Source organism: Cervus canadensis, chromosome 1 (assembly GCF_019320065.1).
Source record: "Cervus canadensis isolate Bull #8, Minnesota chromosome 1, ASM1932006v1, whole genome shotgun sequence".
Taxonomy (NCBI): domain Eukaryota; kingdom Metazoa; phylum Chordata; class Mammalia; order Artiodactyla; family Cervidae; genus Cervus; species Cervus canadensis.
Window position 1 is genome coordinate 75,579,296 of NC_057386.1, and position 8,190 is coordinate 75,587,485.

At 42.0% G+C, this 8,190-nt stretch overlaps 1 long non-coding RNA gene across 1 annotated transcript; it reads left to right on the forward strand.

The window, feature by feature from the left end:
* The first annotated feature begins 3,425 nt into the window (after positions 1-3,425).
* On the forward strand, positions 3,426-7,385 carry LOC122452291. The gene is made up of 3 exons (XR_006272645.1): positions 3,426-3,439; positions 3,590-3,591; positions 7,233-7,385. It is a non-coding gene; the product is annotated as an uncharacterized LOC122452291 (long non-coding RNA).
* The last annotated feature ends 805 nt before the right edge of the window (positions 7,386-8,190 follow it).

Consider the following 8,190-nt stretch of genomic DNA (forward strand, 5'->3'; position numbering starts at 1 on the left):
GATGTCTGAAAGGGCAGGCTGATTAGGCAATACGTCAGTGCTCTGAAATTCACCTAACAGGTGTTATGGACTGAATGGTGCCCTCCTCCAACTCATATATTGAAGCCCTAACTCCCGAAGAGCCAACTCATTGGAAAAGACCCCAATGCTGGGAAAGGTTGAGGGCAAGAGGAGAAGGGGGTGACAGAGGATAAGATAATGGGATGGCATCACTGAATCAATGGACATGAGTTTGAGCAAACTCCAGGAGATAGTGAAGGACAGGGAAGTCTGGTGTGCTGCAGTCCATGGGGTCTCAAAGAGTCGGATATGACTCAGCAAGTGAAAAACAACACCCAAAGTGATTGTATTTGGAGACAGGGCTTCAAATGGGGTCATTAGGGTAAGAAGGCATAAGGATAGGGCCTAGACATCAGAGATTTCTATCTTCCTCTCCTTCCCTCCCCTCTCCTCATGTGTATAGAGAAAAGGCCATGTGAGGACACAGCGAGAAGCTGCCCGCAAGCCAAGAAGAGGAGCCTCATCAGAAACCAGTTCCGCCGGCAGCCTGATCTTGGACTTCTAGCCTCCAGAAAAGTAAAGGTGTGTTGTTTAAGCCACCCGGTGTGTGGCATGTTGTTACGGCAGCCCGAGCAGATTAACCCATCAGGTTATTGTACATATAATGTAACCTCTGCTGTGTGAGATTCAAAGAATCCAACCCGTGCTGGGGTAGACCAGGAGGACATGCAAGCCCGTTTTCCTAAAGCAAACAAACAAAACCCAAAAACCTTCCTTATTAGTTGTACAGGGAACACACATGGGTATAGTAAAATGTTCATATGTACACATGGGATTTGAGAAAGCTTAACTTCTTCCTCTCACCCCAGACCCTCACCCCTGCCATCTTCCATTTCTACAGGAAAATACTGCTATTAATGTATTAGAATATAGATAGATCTATGGACTTCCCTAGTGGCTCAGATGGTAAAGCGTCTGCCTACAATTCGGGAGACATGGGTTTGATCCCTGGGTCGGGAAGATCCCCCGGAGAAGGAAATGGCAACCCACCCAATGGTACTCTTGCTTGGAAAATCCCATGGACGGAGGAGCCTGGTAGGCTACCGTCCACAGGGTCGCAAAGAGTTGGACATGACTGAGTGACTTCACTTTCACTTTATGGTTATAGATTAACCTCTCTTTTTATATGAATGAGAACATTCCACGTATACTATACTGAATCTTGCTTTTTAAAAAACTTATCAACTTACAAGCTCATTTCATAGATGATATACATGTAGAGGGACCTACATATACATATTTTTAACATTTTTATTTCTATTATCTATAAGGATATTGTACAACATGTATAGCCTGCCTTGTGTTGAAAGATCTTTTAGTTTTTTTCAGTCTTTGTGCTTCAATACAAATGATGCCACAATCAAATAAATGTACATTCATCTTTGGCACAGGTACAAGTATATGTGTGAGATATATGCTTGTAAATAAGATTCTGATTCAGAAGGTATTTGCAGTTTGGGATATTTTATTTCATAAATATATGAGTGAAAGAATTCAAGTGACAGTTTATCTGCGAAAATTTTTCGCAGTTAATGAAATTAGGGTAGAACTAAGAACATTCAGAATATCACACTCACAGTTTAGGTGTGAGTATAGCAGTGGGAAAGCAGTGATCATAGAATGAAAGCAATTAACATGTACATGCTGTGCTGAGGGAGATTTAGGGAAAACAGGTGTTCAGCCTACAAAAACATTCCTCAGTGGATTTGCTATGAAGTCAATGTGTCTTGTGTTTAACTTAGAAATAAATTTTAAAAATGGAGAAAAAAAATTGTCAAAAGTAGCCGTTCATCTAACTTTTAGAGATAGCAGGAGGCCTTTTTTAGTTGGCTACCTAGCTATACCTCTGTATGACGTCATTATCAAAGGTCTTTCCTTAACAGCCTCCATTCATCTAAATGTCATATGACTGACCTCTTCTTGAACTTGACCTAGGGAATAATCCTAGAAGGCTGGGTCACCAGGAAAGTCATCTGATCTGCTGAATAAGCCAGCCTTCTCTCTGTTGCTACACACACCTGTGGGACTCTTATTCCTTGACCCTGCTGCTGTGGGCATTGTATTAACTCAACTTTTCAGATTCTTCTTAGTTTCCACCTAGTAACAGAAGAGAAAGAGAATCAAAATTAAGAGTCAAATCTAAGAACTGTAACTTTGAGATCATGGAGCACTGGCCTTCTTCTTAGCAATTACACAGTTGAATTTTACATGTATTTGATCCCATTTGTTTCCTAGCTGCTATAAAGTGGGCTTCTCTGGGAGCTCAGATGGTAAAAAATCCTCCTGCAATGCAGGAGAGCTGGCTTTGATCCTCAGGTCAGGAAGATCCCTTGGAGAAGGAAATGTCAACTCATTCCAGTTTTCTTGCCTGGAGAATCCCAAGGACAGAAGAACCTGGGTGGCTAGAGTCCATGGGATCGCCATGACTGAGGAACTTAGCACATGCTAAGCACACACACCTGCTAAAAGCTTCTTGAGAGCGCAGATGGTGTTGGCATTCCCAGCATCTTCCACAGGACCAGGCATCGAATATGTTCAATTCACCAATTAATATGTTCAATTCAAATCACCAAACTGATTCGCCAACAATTCGTGGATTAATGTGTTAGAATATAAATAGAATCCAACACATGAATACAGGATCGCATGGTAAAATGGGGCCTGATGTACAACTGAGAGTGAGTTTAGATCATTTCATAAATTGGAGTCTGATGACAAGTGATAAATTAATCCAATGCAGAAGGCGCAATACCTAAATCTCACGAGTATCTTTAAACAGACCCATGGCTTATCTAAGAGAGATGCCTCCAGCTGCAGCACCTTTAGATTTATACCAGTGGTTCATGGACGTTTTGCTCGTGGAGCAACGGCATCAACAGCACCTGGGAGCACGTTGGAAATGCACAATCTCAGGTCTCGGTCAGAAATTCTGGGGGCAGGGGTCTTTTAACAAGCCCTCCAGGGGGGTTAGACACACTAAAATTTAAGAGATACCACTGAGATACACAAATCTTATCACTTTCAAATGATAGGGGAAAAAAGAAAACCAATAAAAATATTGGAGTCTAAGTTTCTTGGTGGAAATGTGAAGAAAATGAAGGGAAGAAATAGAGACCAGAGCCTATACAAGATTTTGAGCTGTTCAACAGCTCCCTTTTGGCATTTGAAGACTCAATTTTTAAAGTGTTAACCTGTTGCTGACTTTATCATGTTAATTGTGTTCTATTTCAATAGCTGTTTCCCTTAATTCAGGATACAACTTCTTGTGTGTGATAGTTTTCCCTCCCACACCATTTTCTTGGGTGTGTATATATCTGACTTGGAGATAATTGGGGGAAAAAACACACCTTTTTAATTGTTTAAAAGAGACTTTCTGCCTGTTTCATTTTGTGCTTTTAATCAATTAAAGAAGTCAATGGTATTTTTAGTTTTATCTTATGTTTTCCACTAGTACATCCCTGTTCGTCTGTTTGTTCCCTTTATTAATTGTCATTAACATTTTGTTTTTCAGGCTTCCCTGGTGGTTCAGTGGTAAAGAAATCTGCCTGCCAATGCAGGAGACAGGGGTTTGATCCCCGGTCGGGGAAGATCTCCCATGCTGTGGAGCAACTAAGTCCATGTACCACAACTACTGAGCCTGTGCTCTAGAGCCCAGGAGCTGCAGCTACTGAAGCCCTCACACCCTAGAGCCCATGCTTCATAACAAGAGAAGCCGCCACAATGAGAAATCCATGCACTGCAGTGAAGAGCAGCCCCTGCTCGCCCACAGCAAGGGAAAAGCTCCAACAGAAACAAAGACCCAGCAAAACTAAACATAAATAAATAAAATTATTAAAAAAAAAATTTTTTTTTCAGTAAAAGGAAAGAAGATGTGAAAAAAACAAAGCAAAACCAAAAAAACGGTTCCCTGCTGAAAGCGCCTTGGAGAGGGAATTCCCACTGTGTTTCTGTGTTCACTGTCCTTTCAGTTTCTGCACAACCTCACTCAGAGCCTTGCACACAAAGCACTTCAAAGCCCCTTGTACACCCAAGATGATGTGAGAGTAATCCCATCACTTTACAACCTTTATTGAGGTAGTTTTGAGACAACTATAATATAAAATAGTGGTGATAATAGACAATATTTATAGGAAAGTGGTAGGTTATGATGAAGAGTGCAGGCTAGGTTTAGGCTGCCTGGTTTTGAAATTAGACTCAACCACTTTATAGCTGCGTGATGCTGGTCAAGTTACTTCAGCTCTTTGTGATTTGGTTTCCTCATCTATAACGTGGAGTTCATAGTACATTCAGTTCCTACCTGTGGGGTTGCTATGAGGATTAAATGAAATAATATATATGTCTTTGGCATATAGTTCATAAACACAAACCACACAACATGCAGAATGTCTATATATTTGCCTACACACACACACACACTCAAAGTCTTGCCTTTACAACCTCCTAAGCTTATATCCCGGGTGGTATTGTGAGAGAGCTTCTGTTGCAAGTCTAAGATAACAGAAGGAGTATGTGAGCCTCTCATGCAAGCAAACCAATGTGCCTCAGTGAGAAAATATCCAATCCTGATTCCCCCCAACCCCCTCATCCACACACAGCCTACCATGCTGAACTGGCTGTAATGGGATGGAGTTGGGCTATGTCTGTGTGGAAGAGCTAACCTAAGGAGAGGCATGAAAGCAAAAACGAAAGTGTTAGTCGCTCAGTTGTGTCCAACCCTTTGGGACCCCGTGGACTATACCCTGCCAGGCTCCTCTGCCCGTGGAGTTCTACAGACAAGAGTACTGGAGTGGGTAGTCATTTCCTTCTCCAGGGGATCTTTCTAACCCAGGCACTGAACCCAGGTCTCCTGCCTTGCAGGCAGATTCTTTACCATCTGAGCCAGCAGGGAAGCCCAAGAAGAGGCAGAGAAGGATCCAAAAATGTCCGTCTCCTCTTTGGCCACCCCACTCATCACCGGGAAGGAATAAGAGTGGCCAGGCCTGGAACGGTTTCCACGCCTGAGAGGAAGGTTAGTGGTATCAGAACGGTGTGGTGTGGCGACTCCGGGGCTGTGGATCCAGCCATGTGGGAGCTGAGCCAGTCCTGGCTGAGAAAGTCTGGCTGCCATTGGAGGGGCTCCCCTGACAAGCCGAAGAACATTCAGCTGATGAGCAGCCAAAGAGACAAATGTTCACCCTGAATTCATGCATAGGAATCCCTCATCGTGGAGGGAGACGGATACTCTTATTAAAAGTACCACGTCAGCAAAACCACACTTGCCAAGAAAAAAGTATCATAACAAATACGTTAGGAAAGAGACATTTAAAATGACATTAAATGCTTATATTTTTAACTGCTAAAGGCAGTTTGAGGAGGCATCAGTTTTCAAAACATGTTGGATTCATCAAAGCAGTGCGAGGCAGCTGTGCTGAGGTGGGCCTATTGCTGGGTGAACCTGGGCCTCACTGTTTAGGAAACACTGTGTCTGCTCTGGCAGCTGCAGTGGGGAGGTTACCACAGATTTTACATAGGAACCCTCGGTCTCTTTTAAAGAAGGGAGTTCAGAGTCCTTTGCATGATCCCCTGTTTCCTTTTTAAGTCTGTGCAAGTGCTAGCATAACCAGTGACCTTTTCATATACTCTCGCAACTCTTTTCAAGGCCGTTTCTACACACACATATGAACGTGGAATATAAATAAACCTGCCTTTGTATACTTGGAGAGAAGGAGGCCATAACTGCTGTCCAGATCTGCAGTTAGCTCTACAGACTAAAGAAGCATCAAAGAAATCTCTGGGAGACAGACACAAAGCCACGTTACTCAAAACAGCACTTAGCTATGGGAATAAAGGTTGTCTCTTTCTTCATATATGTTGACAGACAGAGATTGCTATTTGGAAAGATATTTACCAAAAAACCAATTATCAGTGGTAATCACTCAGTTGTCTTCGACCCTTTTGTGACCCCATGGACTGTAGCCCACCAGGCTCCTCTGTCCATGGAATTTCCCAGGCAATAATACTGCCATTTCCTTCTCCAGGGGATCTTCCCAACCTGGGGATCGAACCTGGGTCTCCTGAATTGCAGGCAGATTATTTATTGTCTGAGCTACCAGGAAACCAATAGTTATCTCTAAATGCTGGTGTTTGAGGAAATTTTCTTTCTTCTCTTATACATTTCCATCATGTTCATTTTTTTTTAATAATAAACATTTGTTGTTTTTATAATCTGAAAAATTAAACTATTTTATTCTTGAGGGGAAAAAAGTATTGTTGAAAATCCTAAACTGTAACAAAAAATTTCCACCCATAAAAGCAGAGATACATTCATACAAAATATTAGATGAGGTTGTGGGCTACTGTTCCATGCTTCTGGGGAAAGGATTAGATACAATCTTTCTGGGAAATTATTTGCCATTGTGTGTTGAGAGTATTAAAATGGTACACTCTCACTGTTCATAGCAGCACTATTAACAATAGCTAAGACATGGAAACAACTTATGTGTCCATCAAGATGAATGGATAAAGATGATGTGGTGTATTTATAATGGAATATTGCTGCTGCTGTTCCGTCACCCAATCAAGTCCAACTCTTTGCGACCCTATGGACTGCAGGACGCCAGGCCTCCCGGTCCTTCACTAGGAGTTTGCTCAAACTCATGTCCATTGAGTTGAGGATGCCATTCAGCCATTTCATCCTCTGACGCCCTCTTCTCCTTCTGCCCTCAATCTTTCCCAGAATCAGAGACTTTTCCACTGGGTCAGCTGTTCACATCAGGTGACCAAAACACTGGAACTAAAATGTGATTTTACTTTACAGTATCGAGTTTTACTTTCATTTACAGGCACATTCATGACTGAGTAGCATTTCTGCTTTGATCCAGCCACTTCCTTCTTTCTAAGGCTATTAGTAGTTCTAAGACTACTTAGATTGAAGGCAGGAGGAGAAGGGGATGATAGAGGACAAGATGGTTGGATGGCTAACTCAATGGATATGAATTTGAGCAAGCTCTGGGAGATGGTGAAGGACAGGGAAGCCTGGTGTGCTGCAGTCCATGGAATTGCAGAGTTGGGACACAACTGAGTGACTAAACAACAATAGTTGCTCTCCTCTGCTCTTCCCCAATAGCACATTGGACACCTTTTGACCTGGCGGATTCATCTTTTGGCGTCATATCTTTTTGTCTTTTATACAGTTCGTGAGGTTCTCACGGCAAGTATACAGGGGTGGTTTGCCATTCCCTCCTCCAGTGGATCACATTTTGTCAGAACTCTCCACCATGACCCATCTGTCTTGGGTGGCCCTACCCAGCATGACTCATAGCTTCATTGAGTTATGCAAGCCCCTTCACCACTACAAGGCAGTGATCTGTGAAGGGGATAATGGAATACTACTCAGCCATAAAAAGAATGAAATATTGTCACTGGCAGCAACACGGATGGACCTGGAGAATATTATGTGTGGGTGCTCAGTAGCTCAGTTGTGAATATTATACTAAGTGAAATAAGTCAGACAGAGAAAGACAAATATTCTATCACTTATATGTGAAAGCTAAAAAATAATACAAATGAATCTACTTAGTAAGTAAGTAAGTGTTAGTTGCTCAGTCATGCCCGACTCTTTGCGACCCCATGGACTGCAGCCCACCAGGCTCCTCTGTCCATGAGATTTTCCAGGGAAGGATACTGGAGTGGGTCGCCATTTCCTTCTCCAGGGGACCTTCCCAACCCAGGGATCGAACCCAGGTCTCCTGCACTGCAGGCAGATTCTTTACCAACTGAGCTACAAGGGAAGCCCTGAATCTACTTACAATAAATGAAAAAAAAAAGGTTAATAGACACAGAAAACAAACTTTTTGTTATCAAAGGGAAAAGGGGAGATAAATTAGGAGTATGGGATTAACATACACACACTACTATGTATAAAATAGATAAGCAACAAGGATTTACTGTGTAACACAGGGAATAATATTCAGTATCTTGTAACCTAGAATGGAAAATAATCAGAAAAAATATATACACATAAAAATAACTGAATTATTTTTCTGTACACTTGAAACTAACACAATATTGTAAATCAACTGTATTTCAATAAAAAAATAAAATATAATATAATTTTACATCTAAGAAAAGATGCATTCTATATGGCCCAGA